The sequence below is a fragment of the Mastomys coucha genome, unplaced genomic scaffold (assembly GCF_008632895.1).
Source record: "Mastomys coucha isolate ucsf_1 unplaced genomic scaffold, UCSF_Mcou_1 pScaffold9, whole genome shotgun sequence".
NCBI lineage: Eukaryota > Metazoa > Chordata > Mammalia > Rodentia > Muridae > Mastomys > Mastomys coucha.
The window spans coordinates 27,407,297-27,426,453 of record NW_022196915.1 but is presented as its reverse complement, the minus strand read 5'-3'; the positions used below and the strand labels follow the sequence as shown (position 1 = coordinate 27,426,453).

The 19,157-nt window shown below is 48.7% G+C and overlaps 1 protein-coding gene across 1 annotated transcript in view; it reads left to right on the top strand.

Moving 5' to 3' along the window:
- The first annotated feature begins 714 nt into the window (after positions 1-714).
- The window catches only part of Tspan14 (tetraspanin 14), a 56,452-nt gene continuing 38,009 nt past the window's right edge, over positions 715-19,157 (top strand). The window contains exon 1 of the mRNA XM_031362836.1: positions 715-902. The gene's annotated coding sequence lies outside the window, so the exon portion shown is untranslated. The remainder of the gene's footprint in view (positions 903-19,157) is intronic.

The following is a 19,157-nucleotide window of genomic DNA, read 5'->3' as shown; positions in this document are numbered from 1 at the left end:
GCATAAAGGTGATGAGCAAAACTCAGCAGGCCATCCAAAGGAAGCTTGGTATTTTTAGAACCGAGACTGAAAGGAGCGAGTCTTTACGGCTCAGCTGTAAAGAAATCTCAAGCACCCTTTTCTAGAAGACTAACTACCCCCACCACAGGCTCCTAAGGCTGGGCAGGAATGCCTTCCATCTTAAAACCAGCCATTTCACCAATCTTCTTCCACCTCCCAGCTACCTCGAGCATCCCTTGAGACAGGCATCTCGTAACTCGCATTTCTCCCAGGCCCGGTTCCCGCCTGGTCAAGAGCCAATACCAGAGGGGTATTTGCACGGCGTAACTTGGCCAAACGCTCAACACTGCGGCCACAAGTGATTGCCTTCGCCAGCATCGCGGAGCCACAGAGAGGGCGGAACCGGGTAAATCCCGCTTGGGGCACCGCCTAGAGCCGGACAAAGGGGCGGGTCAACGATCCGCCTCATTACCTATGGCAGACCACTTGTAGGGAGGGGTGCACAGTGTGTGGGGGTGGAGCACAGCAACGGGGGCGGGGCGTAGAGAAGGCGTGGTGATCAATGTGGGCGGGGCAATCAGCGGAGGGATGTGGGCTGATAGCGCAGGGGGCGGAGCGAGAGGTGAGGGCCCCGCCAGGGTGGTGGGGAGGAGCGAAGGATGGGGCGGTGCCTGCAAGGGGCGGGGCAAAGAGCGGGGGCGGGACCGGGGTGGGCCAGACGCAAGGGGGGGCTGAGCGGTGCAAGGAAGCGGCGCTTCTTTTTCCGCCGCGGCCCCGCCCCTCCGCGCCCCGCCTCCGCCGCTCGGACGGCCCGAGTCGCGCCCTCCCGCTCCGCACTGCCGAACTTGCTCTAACTTCCTCGGCCGACCGGGCCGTGCTGCCGCCGCTGCTGCCGCGCCCGGGTAAGTAGAACGCGTGGCCTCGCTGAAGCGTCGGGCCTGTCTTTATTGTCTCGGGCCGGCCCTCGTGAGCGTTCTCTCTCGGGACAGCGGCTGCTCCCAGCGTTCCTGTTCGGCTCCTGGACTCCCTTGGCTGGAGGGGGGCGGCCCCGCGGGTGGAGCGGGCTTTGTCTGCTGAGACCGCCCGCGAGCTCTGGAGGCCGCGACCGGGACCCCGCTGAGTCGAAGTGGGGCGCTGTATCGAGTGGGAGGCGCGGCGGGCTCCCCGGAAGGTGTGTCTGCTCCCCGCTACTGCCTGGGCTCTGTCCGTCCTCACCTGCGAGCCCAGCAGAAGGCTCTTTATTCAGCTCCGGTTCCGGATGAGGGGACGTTCGCCCAGCCCCCACCGACCCTGGGTGTGCTCTCAGTCGCGGGGTCCCACGCTGTCCGGCTAGAGTTTAAGGAGGTGGCGACCCTGGCTTCTCGGTGCTGGTCGCTAAAGGCTGTGTTTGGAAGCAGAGCCCGACCCCTGACCTAGCCCGAGATTTGGCCAAGTTGTGATTCTGGCTGTGTCTTGGCTCAGCGCAGGTTGGCGCCTCTGTTCCCTTCCCTCCTGGGCATGCAGTGCAGAGGGTGGGCAGAGTGCACGTTTGGGGACTTCGGCCCCTGAACCACAGAAACTCCTCTTCTGGAGGACTGAAACTCGGTCTCCAGTGAGAGGCAGTCAGTATCCTCAGAACTAGGTGTCTTCAGCCGGTGCTTGCCCGAGCTGGTTGCCCGGACCGTATCAGGACACTGGTGTTCTGGGACATCGAGATGTGTTGGGCAGCGTTTGCAGGACGCTGGGCTGGAACCTGTAGCAGGTGTGATCTCAGCTCTCTAGGTGGTCACCCCTAAGGATTGGTGGATTTAGGTCAGTTGCCTGCCAAATCCTAGAGTTTCCACACAGCCCCTTGACTTCTGAGTAGAAGTTGGTGACTGCTGAGTGCTTCCTTATTTATGAAAGGAAATCTGGGGCCCCACATTCTAACAGCTCAGAGGTTGCTGGAGACACCCTTTCTTACAAAACTCCTCGTGGGCCCTGGAACCCTTAGAATGAAGCCCAGACGTCTGCTCCAGACTTCTGCTCTCTGGCTCCTCCCTTAGCTGTCCCCGAGTCTTCTTTTTTTTTTTTTTTCTGTCAGGATCTTGTGTAACACAGGGTTGCCTTGAATTCATGATCCTTCTGCCTCAGTCTCTTGAGGTGGAGACCTATGTTACTAGATGTATTTTACCCTTATTGTGTGCTTATTGTACACCTTTAGTTGGTGATTGGCTTGATAGCATCCCTTTCTGCATTTCTGGGTCTCCTTCTTGGATCGCCTAATGCATTTCAGAGACTGGGTGCTCTGTGCTGTACCAGATGCTTTTCTGGGCTCACATCTGTAAGCCTTGTGTGGTGGGGCTACAGTAGATGCTCAGTGGTAGTTATTGATATGCACTTGATCTAGGCTTAGTTGCTTCATTTAGTCAAACAGTCTTAGCCACACTGATCCTCCAGAGGTCTGTGGCTGTCCCCAAGAAAAGCCGATGAGAGGGAAGGGTTGGCTGCCATGGGAAGGTTCTCCTTCGGTCTCTTTCTTAGGGCAGCTGTGCTAGCTCATCTCTCAGGACAGGTGAGGGCTTCTTGTCACATGTTTGTAATGGAAGATGAAACTCATGCCTTGTGTGGGTGGAGAGGAGCTTGCCCTGCAAGTTATAGAAATGAGGTGAAGTTACAAAGAGGCCAGGGTGCAAGGAAGCCCTGGGTTCTCAAACCACTTCCGGGGGCCTTATCCTACGCCACCATGGGCCTAGGAATTCAACCTTGTTTAACTTTGCTAAAGAGTTAAACACAATAATTTTTACAGTGCCTGAAAATGCCAGTATGCCAGTCTTGAAAAAGTCCCTTGCTGGCTTAAAAAATTTATGAACAAGCATATAGGTATTACATGGCATAATGGTGGGTTTTTCAAGGCTTCTTAGTATTTATGGAAACAAATCAAGCTACTATCCCAGCCTTACTTTTAATTGTTTAATCCTTGAAACAACCCAAATGTGGTAGACATTAACTACCTGATTTTACAAATGAGAAAACTATGGCCCAGAAAGGTCAGAGTGATTTCCTGGAAGTCTCCGATTTAGAGGATACCTTCTTCCTGGAGGTGCTTAAACAAGTGACCAAGCCTGGCCCAAGGCAGAACTACTGAGTTCTTCAGTACAGGTCTCCTTAAGACCCATTTTCCAAAGTGCCTTACCCATCTAGCATGCTAGCTACATGCCAACCCTGAATCCCTGCTAATTTGACTGATGCTATAGTATTTGCTCCACAAGGCCAGAGGATTGCAGGGCTGGGGCTGGGGCTGGGGCTGGGACTGGAGAGCTTTCTGTAGAGATCAGGGTTTGATGTAGTTAATATCAAACTTCAGACTTCAGAGGCTTAAAGCAGTAAGTCTTTCTTTTTATTTTTCTTTTGTTTTTGCTGTCTCCACATATACATCACAACCTGCTTTATGTTATTATTGTAGGACCAATTCATATTTCTAGCCCAGTAGGGATATCCTGATGAGTCTTATCTTGGCTTTTAAAACATCTGCCTATAAGTGGCATTTCATTGGTTGCACCAAGTCACATGGCCATAGTCACACTCAAGGTGGGGGGTGGGGTAGGAATAAAAAACAAGCAAACAGACGTGATGAACAGCATGAAATGTCCATCACTTGTCTGTCACTTGCTTCTTCTTAAGCTCTGGGTCCTGTGTCTCCAAAAACATTATTTTGAACTAATCCAAGAAGCACTGTTTAAAGATGAAGTTGCCACTCCTGAAAGGTAGAAGTTTGATAACCAAAAAAATGAACCTTGGGCAGAGGCAGCCTTTAAAGGCAGAGCGCTCCTCTTTCCTCTGACCTGTGTCCTTTTGCTCATTGACTAGTTCATTCGTTTATTCAAAAGAAGCAGGAAGTCCCAGCCTAGAGCCTGTGAATGGAGGTGATAATCCCTGTTTCCTGCTGTTGGGTGTTAGTGCTTTTAAAGAGAAATAATCCCGAGGGGAGAAGGAAAGCAGGCTTGGCCACCCTTGTCTCCTGGCCAGTGGACTTTGGGCTTGTACTTCCCATCCTTCCCTAGGAGCTGAGCAGGTGGAGGTGCCCCTGGTTGCTGTGCTCTTAGTAATTCCTCTAGTTACTGAGGCCAAGCCTGCAGGACTGGGAGTGTGGAGCAGAGTGGTAAGAGAGTGACAGTTTGGTAGGGTGACTGTAGGGTAGCTTCCATAGAACAGGGGAGAAGCCTGTTAGATGCGGTTCTCTAGCCACTCTGGTGTTTGCTTTTGTGTTCTGTCACCCATGTGTACATCCAGCCAGAGACCTACTTTAGGCATAGTTACAGCTTGCTTGCTCTCTTTTCTTTTCTCTTCTTTTCTTTTCCCTTCCTTCCTTCCTTCCTTCCTTCCTTCCTTTCTCTCTCTCTCTCTCTCTCTCTCTCTCTCTCTCTCTCTCTCTCTCTCTCTCTCTCTCTCTTTCTCTTTCTTTCTTTCTTTCTTTCTTTTGAGACAAGGTTTCTCTGTGTAGCCTTAGCTGTCCTGGAGCTGGCTTGGGCTGGCCTCCAACTCACAGAGATCCTCCTGCGTCTGCCTCTGCTGGGATTAAAGGCATGCAGCACTACTGGACAGCTTGGTTACTGCTTTTTCAAGGCTTCTGTTTTCCCACCTGTGGAATGTCAGAAAGTGTAAAGGCCTGTAGAAAGTAAAGTGTCAAGGCTTGTCTGCTCACCAGTGCCTAGTATAGGCCTGGTTGGTTGTTTTCAGAGTCTTTGGGCTTGTGAATAGGCAGTGTAGCAGTGCTGTCTCTGACTGTGAGTTGCTGTGGCCACTTTCTGCCATCCTTGCCAGTATTGGTTCAGACAGAGCAAGTAGTTGCATTGGTACAGGTCCTGGCCTATGAGCAACTGTTGGTGTATCTGCCCACTCAGCATGAAGATGCCTACCCCAGTCTAGCATGCAGATGGGCAGCAAGGAGGCCAGCTTTTGACTGAAGTCTAATTGCTAGCTGTGCAGCCTAGACTGAAGTTGCATATTTTCTCATCTGTGGAGCAGGCAGAGTCAGATCTGCCACGTTTGTCTTGGTGGCTGAGAAGCTGGTATACACTTCAGGTTTGAGGGACAGGTCTGGGCCCCTGGGCTGGGCCTGACGTGTTTTGGGACAGCTGCTATCTTCCTGGCAGTTCCCAGCAAGTGCTTACCAACAACTGGTTCTGGGAACCCTGCTTCCTCCACCCTTGGGGGTTGGGTGGGGTTGGGTGGGGCTGAGCAGAGCTGTGGTTTTTTTCTCTTTGGACAGAGTAATCAGGGTGTAAGTGGGCCTGGACCCGCTGGAGTTGGCATGTTCATCTCTTAAGACCTATTCTGCTATCTCTTTAAGCCGCAGGAGTCTACCATTACTAGCTAGGTAGCTACTTCTCCTTGGACTCTCTTGGTCTGTATACTATGTGGCTAAAGCAGCTGCTGGCATCCTGGTAGGAGGTGAGCTCGTGGTGCCCCCCACCCCCCCAGTTATCTTTTCAGGTGGTAGGTGATATCTGGGAAAGAGCCAGATCAGAGGCTGGTGGACCTTTTCTCTGGTTAGGGTGCCAGCCATTCGGTCTGTGACCATGTGTGCTACAGAACCCAACAAACATTCAGAAATAGAGATCTGAGGAGTTCATAGCTGTGACATCCAAGAGAGGATCCTCACAGCAGCTGGAAGAGATGAATGTCCCCTGAAGTCTCCTTTGTCTGTATCTGAGGTTGGCGTGGGAGGGAAAGGGGTTCAGCATACTCAAGGGATCCCCAGCGGGGGCTCTTTTAAAGCATCACAGAATAAAGAAAACAGTTTCCTCAGCTTTAGCCCCCAAAAGCTGCTGCCCCATTCAGGCTGTGGCAGTACTGACCCCTTGCATCAGAGGCCTACAGTCTTGATCTTGGTGATATCCTGCGGAACGCCATGGTGCGTTTGCTCCCCTGGCTGCTTGGAAATGCCCCTCTTCCTGCCTTCTCTGTTTTCTGACCATCCTGTGTTCCTGGGCCACATCGACTCAGTCTTCTGAAGCTTGTAGGAGCTGGCCAGGTCAAGTGTGGGTGATTCTCTCTGAGTGAAGGTAAGAAGCATCCTGGAGGAACTCTGTGCTTAAAGAAAAAAACGAATCTGGCACTTCTCGAGATGTTAAGGCAGACTGTTCAGGACTACTGCAGCAGGGGAAAGAGACTGGGCTCAGCTCCAAAATACCAAGGAGAGTAAGAACTGCAGCTAGGGAGCACTGTGCCCTGATCTTAGAGAGATTCTGAAGGTAGGGCCTTCTTAGCTGAGTGGACCTGACAGAATTCTTCCTGAAGGCAAGCCAAGTGGCCAGATATTATGTGGAGGATAAACAAGGATAAGGAATTTGATAACATGTTGGGGATAAATTGACTTAGCAGGATTCTTGCTAGAGTGGGCCTTTACAAGTGTAAGATCAGAGCTAATTGATTACAGAGATTTCAGAGGACTTGGCTAAAGTTTGGTGAAGGACTAAATCCTCTTCAGTCTCCTGTGTTGTAAGTTTTTACATTGACCCAGGCTCATGAGTGCTCACTATTGTTTCTCAGGAGTGGCATTTTCTCCTGTGGGTGTTCCTCATCTTCAGTACCATTCTTTTTGACACAGTCAGTAAGGCTTCAGAGCTAAAAGGAAGGTGGTCACCATTTCAAGCAACTTTGGTCTTTTTATTTCAGTGTGTAGTGATTCATTGCATCTTAATCTCCTTCCCCTCTGCACACAGGACCTAGTGTCCCTGCAGCTCCCATTTCCAAACTTAGCACTAGTGGGTCTGTTGGCTATCAGACCACAGCCACTCTCTTCCCTGAAGCTCTCTGCAACTGCAGAGTTCCTGTCGTGTGCTCTGCCAGTCCCAAGTAAACATGTACACCTGTGTAACCCCCTCCTACCAGCCTAGAAGACTTTCTTATTTTGTCTGCTCTGGGTCCATGAAAGGGGTCATAGGTGGTCCCATCCATTTCCTGGGCCTAAACAGTTTTTTGTTTTTTGTTTTTTTTTTTTACTGACCTGCATGTTCTTTCCTTCTCCAAGAGGGAGGCATCTCTCTGGCTTTGTGTCTGGCCTCTTTTACTGGTCATCCCTGGTGCAGGCGACCTACTGGTCTGTCAACACCTGAAGCTGTTCTTGCCTCAGCCAGCTGTATAGGAGCAAGGCTCTGCTTTCAGGAAAACCTGTTGGCTGCCTGTAGGGGCTTACTCACTTCCTCCAGGGAAAGGTCCCATAGCCAGTATCTGTCCTTGCAGAGGAAGAATGGAGATCACGTCTGTTCTCTGCAGGCAGCCTGCCTCCCACAGTCATTGTCTCTTGCTGTCCTTATTGTTTCCTGTGAAATACAAGCAATGGTGTAAACAGGATAAGTTGGGGTGGGAGGGGGTAGACAAGAAAAGTCAGTGGTAGTGGAGGGTGTTCATGGCAGTCACTAGAATAGGAAAGGGAGTGGGACGGGCCTAGGTACTGTGGTGGTGGCAGGTTCTGCACAGAGTCCCCTCTGGGTTCTAGCAGCCCTGAAGTTTTCCCCAGAGAAGACCAGTGTAGTGAAACAGGATATGCCCTGGAGGCTCAGAGCCTCCCTGGGGTGGGTGACCTTAGAGAGGCTGGTTTTGGTCCAGTGAAAGTTTGTGGGGTTCCTCTGTAGGACCTGACTTGACCTTGCACTGGGCCCTGTCAAGGGAACAGGAACTGTTTTTTAGCTTGAAGGTATGCAAGCTCCAAGTGCTGGTGTGGTCCTAGTAGCCTTGAAATCCCATTGGTGCTAATGCTTTTGGGAGGCATTTGCTGAACTTTACTGTCAGGAGAGGATCTTTGAGAAAGGGGAACCAAATGTACTCTGTCCCTCCCTGCCCTTTATTCTCTGAGCCCTGGGCAGTTGTGAGCTTGATGCCATTATGAAACTGCCAGCTGTATTGTCCTAGGGCTGAAATGGTCTGCAGGAAGGGTTGAGCTCCTGGACCACTCCCTGCTGTTCAGGTCTTGCTCCCAATTCCTTGGCCCCCACTGGCTCTAATGGCCATTTTGTTATCCCCTAGCAGCAACAGAGACTGGGATGGTTTTTATATTATTCCTTGGGGGCAAAAATCAAGCGAAGGAAATACATCAGTGCTTTTGAGTGCAGAGTATTTATTGATACACCCATTACAGGGGGGCTTTTAAACAATAAATGTAACCCTTTAGCAAGAGTAGGCACACAGATGCATGCCTCAGCCCTGTGCTGCAGTTTCCCTCTCTTGAAAGGTACATGCAGCCTAGTGGCTAAGGGGTTGAGGTTTTAAGCTGAGATTTTGGAGAAACTGTTTTTAGCTTGTCCTTGGAGTGGGGCCAGACCTAGAAATCTGTTGGAATAGCTTTCTTTAGCTGCTAAAATGGGGATGGGCTCATAACGCTAAGACTTGGAGCCTTGCTGGCTGCTGGGGAGGCCCCAGAAGTGTCTGCTGGATGCTCATGGACCACTCTCTGCTGTTAAGTCTCTCTCCCAATTTCTTGACCTCCACTGGCTCTAATCACCATTGTGTTATCCCCTCGCAGCAAGACAGGGGCTCTTCAGCCTTCCTTTGGACATACAGCCAGCCAGCCAGCCAATCCTCTCTCTTCCTCTCCCTCCCTCTCATGCATCTTGGACCTTGTATTTCTACAGGTGGCCCTTGGTGTGGAAAAGCTTAGTTTTCTTTCTGTCATTATCATAATATCTTCTTGCTTTTCTTTCATAGAATTTTCTATTGGAGGAAGCTATTCGTGGAGCTGAGTGGGCTCAGAGGCCTGTACTGCCTTCTGCTGGCCTCTTCAGTGTCTTCTTCCTCCCCTCCCCCACAACATCTTGTTCTGGGGAGATGCCAGATGCTGCCAAAGAGAGCTATTCATAAAGTATTTTTCCTCTCCCTCTTTCCCCTCCCCCTTTTCTTTCTTTCTCTCTTTCTCTCTCTCCTCCCTTCCTTTCTATTCTTTCAAGGTCTTCCTACATATTGTAGGTTGAAATTCATCTTTCTGCCTCAAATCACCCAAGTATTGAGATTATAGAGGGATATGTAAGTGCACCTGGCTATGGTAACTATTTTTTGGTACCTCTAGCCACAAACTTTAGACATTTTAAATATATTGAATTAAGCTTAACTTTTCTGTCATTTAAAAAAAAAAATAGAATCCACAGAAGAAATAATAGAAACTCATAAGTCTAGCCTCTTCAGCTGCTCTCCCCAAGCCCAAAGCCTCCACCATCCGGTGTTCAGAGCATAGTGAAGTGTGGCAGGAAACCCCATGCACACCCCCATCCCGTGTGTGTGCTTATTCCTACCGTGGCATGCAGTCTCCATCGCTCTAAGATACATCTGGGGAGTGTTCGACTTTAGCGCACTCTTTAGCCCGTTCTTTAGCAGGCCGTGTGGACCTTGGCTCCCTTTTGTCCCTACTGATGGACATTGAGGTTGCTTTCAGTGTTTGCTTTCATAAGCCTGATTGCCTGAGTATGAGGTGGCTAGTGTGGAGGGGAAGCACTGAGGTGATCGTCAGGAACAAAGCATGGCTGTTTTGATGCTAGGGCCATCTTCTATTTTTGCAGTGAGAGTTGGTGGTGGGGGGGTGCTGTGACGGTTTCTGTCCTCTTCTGCTAGTGACTCAGCACACACTACCCTCTTCCCATGACATGTTTGGAGCTCTTGGCTGTGTCCATGAGGCCTGTGCACCCAGAAATGTCCTGAGGGGTCTGAGGAGGAGTCTGGATGAGGTGGGAAACACCATGTGAGAAGCTGAATAGGACTGAACTATAAAACTCTTGGGTAGTGTTTTAAGCAAGCTGTAACTGGTCTGTACAAGGTCCTATACAAGGTCCAGAGGATTGTGGGAGAGGGCATAGGCTACTTAGTCTTAAAGTTTTCTCACAGTTTCCTTGTCACTGAAGCCACAGTGTCCCACTGAAGTACCTAGCCATAGCTGTCCTATGTGGCCTTTCCAAGACAGGAAAGCAGGGAGCTTTTAGGGAGACTTCTTTCTATGCCTGGGCCTGGTGATTTTGTGGCCTGTGCCCCTGTCCTACCAACCTCTTTCAGAGAGGACTCCTCACCAGTATAGTCACATGCAGTCCCCATGAGGAGCCCAGAGCTACCAATGCTGGAGGCTCTGTTGTTGGGAGCCTTGGCCCTCTGTAGCACAGAGGTTTCTATTGTGATCTGGTGGCAGCTAGGCCTGACCTGTGAGGCTGAGGAGGTGGGGCTTTGGGACTGACAGTGGAGCTATTCATGGGCTCTGCCCTGGTTTCCCGATGCCTCCTGTAGTGGGTTTGGGGGTGGGAAAGAAACTGGGCGGAGGAGAAGAGGGAGGGGCCAGAGCTGCTATTGTTAATGGCTGCTGTAGCCCATTGTGCTTAGTGGAGGTCTTTTGCTGAAAGCTCTGAGTCACTGGGCCCTACAGTTCTCAGATTGCAGCCCTGCCTTCTTCCTGTGCAGTTTGTGGATAGCTGTGTTAGGATCTCTTTCTGCTTTTATGCCATGTTGTCTGCCTGGAGCTCCTTGGGTAGCCATCAGAACAGCTGGGAAGGAGCAGGATGCCCATTCTGGCTTGTCAGCTGCCTGCCCACCACCACCTTGGGAAACATGTCCACAGAACTCTCTCTGACCAGCTGCACCCTTGGGTGGGGGCCAGGCACGTGCCTCAGCTGCTGTCAGGCTTGCTGGGACCCCCATCTTCCTTTGTGCTCACCCCATATCATGTCCCTCATCCCTCCTTGAGCTCTCAGCTGCAGAAAAGCCTGCTTTGCAGCCAGCAACCACCCCCACTGCCGAGACACGCTCTTCTCCTTTGTTCAGCCATCTCTGAGCTCTTAAAAGCAGGCAGCAGGCAGCATGTGCAGCAGGCAGCGTGTGCACGGTACCAGTGGAAGCCTTCACAGTGCAAGTCTACTTACTGGGCCAAAAGGCTTGGCAGCTCCCAGCTATACCTCCATCTCCCAGCAAAGACAAGCATCCCTTTTATTCTGTCACCCTCTTACCAGATCACTCAGAGTAAAGATAAGAGTAAAGATAAAGAGTGAAGATTAGGAGTTCTCATCAGGTTTGTGTGGGACCAGGCAGTGTGTGTGTGTGTGTGTGTGTTAGGATGGGTAGGTAGGTATGTTGGAACCGGTCATCTGGTCCTAAGAAAAAGTACCTCATGACAATATAGTAAGATTACCATTGAACTCCTGTCAGAAGAACCTTAGCCATGGCTGGAAGGTGCTGGAGAAGTGGACATACAGTTTATTTTGGTCTCTAGGGTTGTGGTTTTTCTCCCAACTGAAGGGAAGCAGTCCCTACCCCCCTTTTCCTCTTAATGTCTCTCTTTCCTTCCCAGTTTTTGGTAGTCTAAAGGAACAGTCTCTAAGGAGGGCCACTCCCATCTCAGGGTCCGGGCGTTCTTCCTGGGGTTTCCTCTGCCCCATCCATTCCTGTTTCCTGTGTAAGCCACACCAGGATCTGTTAGAGACACTGGCCTTTGGAATATTGGGTTGTTTTTTGTCCAGAACATTTCCTTTGACTCTTTAAGAAATTACCATCTTTAGGTAGAGCCTGTTGGCTGTCTGATTTGACTATTGTCAGCTGTCTTTCAAATTAAGGGGCCACAGTCAGCCCCAGAAGTCTGTATGTTAGCCTGTCTCCATTTCAGCAGTAGATATAGGAGCCAGGAGACTCAGATGAGAAAGCGCTGGCATTAATTATTACATGTGTAAAATACAACTCTCATTTGGGGTAGATTCGTCCAAATGATCTTTGGAAAGGTCACAATCCAGGCTACTTGGTTGTGCTGGTTAGTTTTTTATTACTAGGATCATCTAGGAAGAGAGAACCTCAATTGATTAAAATGCCTCCATCAAATTGCTCTCCAGGCAAGTCTGTGGGACATTTTCTTGATTAGTGATAGACATGGAAGGGCCTCCTAGTCCCCTGTGGGTGGTGCTATCCCTGGGCTGGTGGCCTTAGGTTATATAAGAAAGCAGGCTGAATAAGCCTGTAAGCAAGAGCAATTCCTCTGCTTCAATTCCTCTCCTGACTTCCCTCTACGGGAAAGTGACAAACCCTTTCTCTCCAAGTTGCTTTAGTCTTGGTGTGTTATCATGTGTTATCACAGCAACACAAAACAAACCATGATTCTGGTGCTCAGGACAAAAGCCCAGGGATTAGAAGATGGGGCTTGAATCCTGGAGGTGCAGTAGCTGGCCATTGACTGTTCACCACCGTGGATAGTGGATATAGGCCTTTGACTGGGTAATGGAGGGAAGGGTTGCTCAGACAAACCTGTGCAAGGTTCTAGCTGGGACCGTTTTAGTTTCGTGAGTTTTAACCCCAGAGGGCGGATCACTGTCTTGAAAGTTCCTTGTACTATTATATGATCTTGTAGAAGAAAGTCCATCACAGATAGATAAGCTGGACAAAAGGTTTCACTCTCCCAGTTAGATTTTCCTTACTCTTTCTGGCAGGTGGCAGTAATGAATGCCTATGATTTCTGTTGGAGCTGCACCCAGCACACCCTGCTATCCTGCTTGATCTTAGGGGTTCTTCGGAGCAGGGAGACCAGTGCCTCTATAGTGAGGTCGTTTGTAGATATCAACTTAATTCTTCTTGGTCATGCCACTTTATTCCTGTTTACTGGTGTTTTCTCTCATGTGAGGTTGGATCTGTGAAGAATAAAGCTTTTTGTTTTACCCCTCACCAAAGTGACGTCATACCGGCAAAATAAAATACAGAAAAGTAGAGATATACCTAAATATCTTTCCCTACACTTCTTAGCTTCTTACTCCCGAGTGTGTGTGTGTGTGTGTGTGTGTGTGTGTGTATGGGTGTATGGGTGTATGGGGTGTTTAAATTTTATTTCTGTTTTATTAGCAAGAGGCAAAATATTCTTTCCCTGGCATCTTCTGGGTGGGATTCTGACCTATTATCTCTCTGCTTTTGCTCATTCAGCCTTACCCTTCCTCCCCAGGCCTAATCAGCCTTGCCTGCTCCCTCCCCCATCTGCTGTCCTGCTGTTTCCTCCCTTGAGGGCAGGACAGGAACAGCCTTTATCACTGTCCCAAATAACAGTTCCCCAGTCCTGGACGTCTAAGAGCCTCAGAGGAGGCAGGCTTCACTCATTTGCTTAGAGTCTCTTTCAGTGCTGTGAAATGGGAATAAAAATAACCCGAGAGGGCTGGGGGTGTGTCTCAGTGGACTAGGGCTTACCCACTGTTAAGGCGTCCCTCTAGCTCCACAAAAACAAAGAGAAATTCCTTGATCATCTGGTGGGCATTTCTCCAGGAAAGCATATTGGATCCCTGCAAGTCCATACACAGTAAGGGTACTTGTGCCCTAATGGCCATTTGCTCTCCAAGTACCTGTATATGGCTTGCCTCCCAGCTCAGGCTGCTCAGCCTCCTTCTTCAGCAACATCAGTATCACTTGGGAGCCTTTGAGATGCAGAACCTTGGGAGGGAGGGAAGGTTAATTTAGGATCAGCTAATCACAGCCTGTCTTTACAGAGATTCCCAGGTGCTTCATGTGCACTTTCAAGTCTGAGAGGCACTGACCCTAACTCCTTCCCTGTTATTTTCACATGTTGGTTGTGTTTTGTGGTTTTGCTGTCTACCTTCTGGCCTTCTGCAAAGTCATACACTGTTAAGAGGTCTGAAACATCAGCTTTGTGTCCCCTTTCCTTGGGTATGCAATGTATCCCAGGTGTCCTAGATGCTGCATGTACTGAGGTAGAGCTGAGACCCATAGCTCCCCCTCCCCCTTAAGTCTGCTGGTGAGGTCATCTTTGGGGCAGGGAGCTGAGTGGGTAATTGGAGCCTCCCTGGGCCATCTGGTATCGCTTACCCCACCCCATCTGGCTTCCTCAGCCTATACCAGCTGGAGGACAGCGTCAGAATCAGGATGAAGGTGTAGTTTGCTTTTTGGAGACACTCAAAGTATGCTATGCAAAGATGCTTTGATATATATTGCTGTTCAAATAGAGAGCTTAGAAGAGAGATTACAAATTGACATTTTCTGTTTATTTTTAAAAGGATAGTAAAATAAGATATAATAAGGTAAAAAAAAAACAACTAGCACATTGGAATTGGACAAAACAAACAGGCGAAGAGCCTAAGAGAAGGCACAAGAAACAGAGACCTACTCATGCACATTCAGAAATCTCATAAAGTATTAAACTGGAAGCCATAAAATGTATGCAAAGGACCTGTATGGTAAAAGATAGGAAAAAAAAAACAAATATAGTAATAATAATAGATAAAATTAAAGAAAAAAAAAGCCCTGATGTGACATTATGAGACAGGAAACCTCCATAGATGCTGTTGAATTTGTTTTCTGTTGGTAGTCTAGTGCTGGGTATGCAGCCTACACTTAGGAGTAGTTTGTTTCAGACTATCAGACACCCTCTCACAGACATGCAGGCAGAACACCAATGTAAATAAAAATAAGTAAATCTTTTTTTCTTTAAAAAAAAAAGAGGCAGGGAAAAGTTGGAGTTCTACAGAATACCATCTTGGGGAGGGGACAGTGATGTCTAGATGTTCAAAACATAGTGTATTGTAGCATACAATACAATTTTGGATGCACAAAGTTTTAAACATTTTTGAATCATAATCATTATGGTTTTTAGGAAGGAAAAAGTGGAGACAAGGAATAAATATGTATGATTCAAAATTCCCTCATGTTGTGTCTTTGTGTTAGAGAAGCTGGGTGGGGGAGGGAGCAGCCACATAAAAGAGAACATTTCATATTCCCATTAGGTATGCAGGTTGAGTTTCGTTCCTCATTGGGATTAACTGTAGAGTTCGTAGACTTTAAGAGCAGCTCTCATCCTAATATTGGTCTCACAAAGGTGGCTGTGTGACCCAGCCTAGAGCTGGGGTACACAGGGGGCTCAGCTGATAAAATTCATTGAAGGAATCTGGTTCCATGAGGTAAGTTGTCTGTGAGCCTGTAGAACTGGTGCCTCTACCCCTTCACACTTAAACCAGCTGCTCTTTAACACTTCCTGGTCTGCCTTCCAGTGCCTACTTGCTGTGTTTAGGAGCTGAAATCCTTCTGCATTGGTTATCTGCACTGTGCCCCATTGAAGCACAAACAAGTTGTGAAGTGTCCTCTCTCAAAACAAAGAGGAGCTTTCTGAGCTAGTCTGTGCAATAAGAGGATGCTAAGCAGGTTGTCTTCAGCCCTACTGGTCTCGGAACTGTATGGCTCCCGCTGGAGAGTTTCTGAGTTGGCACAGGGCTTGGTCTATATCTCTGGAGTTCTGGGGGGCACAACATGGCCTTCTGAGTTCTTATCCCTCTCTGAAGTGCTGTGAACAGGCCCAGACTCTCCACATTGTGTGCAACTGGTCGAGGCCCTCCAGTGCTCTTGCTGGGGATCTTGTAGACGTTTGGTCTGGACTTAATATTTTCAGAAGACTATCAGGCATAGAACACTATGGCAGTGCTAGGCCTGTGCCCTGTGATTGGGTAGCGTTGCATTTGATGGAAGAGGGAAAGTGATGTGGGAAATGAGCTTGTAAAGCAGGGAGGTGCAGGGTGGCAGTTTGGGGTGCCTGGGCCCTGCCTCACCTGAGCCTCCAGAGTTTGCACTGAAGCATTTGTACAAGCAGTGAGATGAATCATTCTGAAAACCTCTGCTTGGCCCACAGGCTTGTTGCCTTAATGTTCTGTCTGCTGTGGCCGATCTTCCCCTCCTCTCCCTCTCACCACCACCCTCTTCTTCCTCCTCCTCCTTCCTCTTTTTTTTTTGAAGAGAAAAAGACTACAGAATGTGTTTTGGCTTGAGCCCCTTATTTTATGGAACCACTTATAATTTGTGATTGGTTGATGTTTCTGTTCGATTAGAGATGGGTCATGCACTTTCCTCACAACACTTCCTAACGAGGCAGTCTGGCCCAGGTGCAACCACACAATGCTGATTTGCCTCAGTTTGACTCCTTGTTGATGAGGTGAGCACTAGTGTGCTGTCAGCTGGTTTCTTTGCAGCTAAGTTACTAGGCTGCCCTATGTAATTAGTCAGTGCCCTGTGGGGAGGAGCTTAAGACCTACATTTGAAAATGCAGGAATCTTGACAGATTGGGTTCTGTCCAGCACAGTTACTGAATGGTGATAATCTAATTTCATAACTCCCTCCAGTTTTCCTTTGGCATTTTCCTGTAAGGAGCTCTTTTTCCTCTCTTGTTTATCATTATTTGTTTCTTTTTAAAGTGCTTTTCCAGGTCTATCCCAGCCCTTATTGAAGGAACTTTCTGGAAACATCTTCTGGACTAACCAGCATGTTCTGTTTGGTTCAGCTTTACCAGGCACATCATTTCCAGTGGGCACCCCATGGAGTCAGCTAACTGCAGAGGAAGGTGACCCACTCTGCTTGCCACCATGCTGGGTTTCTGGGTCAGAGCTTTTTTGAACAAAGGCTTCTGTAGCTTTAAAGAAATCACAAAAAGAGTAAGCCTGAAAAATCCTTCAATTAGGTGACCTCCATTCTAGGCCCAGTGGTGCCCCTCCCCTGAACCATATCCACCCTCCCTTAACACCTTTCCCTGTGTATCAGCCAGCACCAAAGCAGACAAAAGCTGACTCTAAATTAGCCAGGAGTCCCATTGTTCCTGACACTCAGTGGGTTTGAGGCTTGTGGGTTGTTAGTACTCAGTGTTTAATTTGGTATGTTTAGTGTTTTAACAGGAAGTCAGGCAAATCCTGGGCTCCTGGTTCAGGGCTGTTCAGGGCTAGCTGGGTAACTTCTCTTGAAGCTATCCTGGCTGAGGGCCTGACAGACTTGGGACTCTCATCTCCTCCTGCTGCAAGTGTACTTGAGGGTGATACTTGTAATAAAGGAAGACACATCTTCTAAGGCCTTTTAGTGTCTTCTTGGGGCAGAGCCCCACTCTTTGATCCTAGTGAGTGACTGGTATGCCTTGGGTGTGGATGTTGAGTAGGTGACTTGGTCAGCAGAGGATATAGACACTTCTGACTCTGAGGGGAGTCAGAGATTCAAGCCCCGGCTTTTGCTTAAAGAGTAGCAGTGCCTTAGGCTGAAGCATAAAACAGTTGTTTTGTGAGATTCCTGTGGGTAGTGAGGCAGCTCTTTTGGCATGTTGTAACATGCTTCTCTTTTACTGGAGCCCTTGCCCTTTCTGTACCCACTTGTATTTACCTTTTCCTAGTCTGCTCTCTTGGGCCTATCTGTTCCTCAGCCTGTAAATGAGTGTTCATTCCTATTACCCTGTAAGTTCCAAAGCTTTCCCACTGGAAACATTCAGGGCCCAACAGAGCTACTTGGGAGACTCAGAAAGGTCCTATCACTATAAAATAGGGCTACCTTTCCTTGGGAAAGGCCTGGTTCAGCCTGGCGTCAGTGCTAGGAGCCTTGGTGGCCTTGTGAAATGTAGAATCATGATTAATGGCCTACTCTGGAGAATGAGAGGGAGGGGAAATCACAAGGATCATTAACCGTGAAGCTGGGTAGTAGTTATAGCTTGGGAGTAGGAGTAGAGTCACTGAGGTCAGTTGGTATTGAGAAAACAAAGGGAAACATGGGAGAGGAAAGGTAGGTGGCTTTAGAGACCTCCATGACTTAAGTGTGAGAGGCGAAGATCTGAGCTGCAGTCCCTTGGAGGAAGTGGGAGGAGTGAAGAACTGCTCATGCGGTTGTCTCAGCCTGGGTGAGTGCTGATTAAGATACCCAAGGGACCTCGGGATGTTGACCAAGGCCTGTGTTTTTGCCTAGGGCTTGGGGATCAGGGTTGAATGGCAGGGCATATGTGGCACTAGAAGCCAAGAGTAGGAGTGGAGAGAGGCTCTGAGATGTGCCTTACGGGAGGATGGTAGACACAGAGCACTGCCCTCCCTAAGCTGACAAGGCAGCTGGTGCTGTATGGTTAGACAGGTTCTGCAAGGTAGGACTAGAACACTTATAGCCACGCCTTGCCAGCACTGGTTCCCTCCATTCACTGCCCTCTGGCTTCCTTTCCTCTTGGCCAGTCTCCCTGCTCATCTGTCTTTTTTGCTGCTTCCTGTGACTTATAGTCTACTAGAAAGGAGCTGTTGCTATCAGAGCCTCTCAACATTAATTTTACTAAAATAACGATTGAGATCGAGGGGGACTGAGATCATCTGCACTTACGGCAAGCTCATGTTCCTGGTGGTGTTATCTGATCCAAGGTGGCAGGGCTTGCTTTTACACCACACATTGTCCTAAGAAGGCAAGTAAGAAAGATAGTTGACAGCCACTGGAAGTGGAGGCCCTAGGAATTCATGAAGGAGGTTGGCCTCTGGGTAAACTAGGACTTGACTCCTTTGGGTGTAGCACAGCGGAACACCAAACCACAGGCCCTAGACAGCTAGCTCCGACTACCAGAGGTTGAAGATAGATAGCAGATCTGGTAATGAGTGGGGCACAGAGTGAACTTTTCTCAACCCTGAGTGATTTTCTTTTTAATTCATTCTTCTATATATTACACCCCAACTGCAGTCTCCCCTCCCTCCTCTCCTCAAAGCTACTTCCTACCACCACTCCTCATCCCCACCACACATGACTCCCCTCTCACCCAGATCGATGCCTCCTTTTTCCTTCAGCAAAGAGCAGGCTTCCCATATCAACTAAACATGGCTTAAACAAGTTACAATGAGACTAGACACACAAGTTACAATGAGACTAGGCACTACCCTCCAAATCTAGTCTAGACAAAGCAACACAGTAGGAGGAAAAGGGTCCCAAAAGCAGTAAGAGAGAGACAGCCCCAACTCCCACTGTTAGGAGTCCCACAAAAATACTAAGCTATACAACTAAAACAGATAGTTATAAACCATATAGCAGAGGACCTAGATCAGACGTTATAAACCATATAGCAGAGGACCTAGATCAGACGTTATAAACCATATAGCAGAGGACCAAGATCAGACGTTATAAACCATATAGCAGAGGACCTAGATCAGACGTATACAGGTTGCCCAATTGTTGGTTCAGCCTCTGTGACTTCCAGTAAGCCCTGGTTAGTTGATTCTGTGGGCTATGTTCTTGTGGTGTCCTTGACCCCTCTGGCTCCTACAGTCCTCCTTCCCCTTCTTCTGAAGGATTCCCCCAGCTGAGCCTAATGTTTGGCTCTGGGTCTCTGCATCTGCTCCTGTCAGTTGCTGGATGAAGCCTCTGATGATGGTTATGCTAGGCTCCAGTTTATAAGTGTAGTGGAGTATCATTAGGAATCATTCCATTGACTTTTT